Source organism: Gossypium hirsutum, chromosome D08, assembly GCF_007990345.1.
Source record: "Gossypium hirsutum isolate 1008001.06 chromosome D08, Gossypium_hirsutum_v2.1, whole genome shotgun sequence".
In the NCBI taxonomy this organism is placed as follows: Eukaryota; Viridiplantae; Streptophyta; class Magnoliopsida; order Malvales; family Malvaceae; genus Gossypium; species Gossypium hirsutum.
This window is the reverse complement of record NC_053444.1, coordinates 11,046,719-11,048,014: the sequence shown is the minus strand read 5'-3', so window position 1 is coordinate 11,048,014 and position 1,296 is coordinate 11,046,719. Positions and strand designations below refer to the sequence as shown.

General features: G+C 33.3%; 1 non-coding gene across 1 annotated transcript; it reads left to right on the top strand.

Moving 5' to 3' along the window:
• Positions 1 to 329: 329 nt before the first annotated feature.
• LOC121220496 (small nucleolar RNA R71) lies at positions 330 to 436 on the top strand. The gene has a single exon (XR_005917700.1). It is a non-coding gene; the product is annotated as a small nucleolar RNA R71 (small nucleolar RNA).
• Positions 437 to 1,296: the final 860 nt, after the last annotated feature.

Here is a 1,296-nt window from a genome sequence, read left to right as displayed (position 1 = left end):
ATGAAATGTTTCTAAATTGGCTCAACTGTTGACCTATCATGTTAGCATTTATACCATTAGTAGTAATGTTCTTAAGCATGAAAGACTTAGAAGATACCTGAGTTGCCCTGGAAGTAAGTGCATCCATTTCATGTACTCCTGTCATTCTTCTTCCTGTGTCTATTCGATTGATTGGTCACTGATAGTTGTTGTTCAAAATTCTTTCAATAATTTCGTAAGCTTCATTGTATGATTTAAAAAGAAGGGCTTCATTTGCTGAAGCATCCACCACCATTCTAGTATGAGCATTAAGACCAATGTAGAAACTCTTCATTTGAACGCAATAAGGAATACCATGGTAAGGGCACTTTTGTAATAACTCATTGAACTGCTCTCATGCCTCATATAAAGATTCTTCATCAATTTGCTGAAATTAGGTGATTACATTTAAGAACTTGGCATTCAAAGAGGGAGGAAAGTATAGTTACAGAATCAGACGATATGGAGTTCAACCACGCTCGTGCTCTATCTCTTAAGGAGTGTGGAAATAATTTCAGTCTCAATAAGTCCTCGATCACCCCGGTTAATTTGAATGAGTCACTTACTTTTATGAATAGCCGAAGATGAATATGTGGATCCTTAGTAAGTATCCCACTAATTTGGCCCATAATTTGCAACATTTGGAACATGACTGGCTTTAGTTCAAATTTCGGTGACTCAATTTTGGGTCTCACAATACCCAGGTTGAGCTCGTTGAAATGAGAAATAGCACATTATCGAATGACACAATTTCTGTATTTGGCAACAATGATCAAATTGTAAGCATTATAGGCAAATGCTTCTCCTTAAACATGTTGTAGAGGATTCATTATCACCTAAATAATAACGAAAATGATTCAAGTAAAATAAAAAAATTTGAACCAATTTGCAAGATAATTAATTTTACATACAATTGACTAAAATAACAGTCCCAGGCAACGACGCCAAAAAGTTCTCTCGAAAATATTTGATTGATGTGCAAGTTTACACAATCGCTGACAAATAATAAAGTAGTAAGAGTTATCCTCTCCACGGGGACTGTTTATGCAAATCAAGTATTGCAAAATTAATACTTAAAAAATTTATCGGTGACGAAAATAAATCAAATATGATGAATTTTCTAACTTATACTAAAACTATCCTAAGTATGCATAAAATTAAAACAAACACAGAATAAATAAGTATGCAAGTTTTTAAAAGAAATCCCAATAGCATGTGTGTGTTAGAATAATTTTCCTTCGTAACTTCGAATCATTTAAACAATGTTAAGAGATGTTA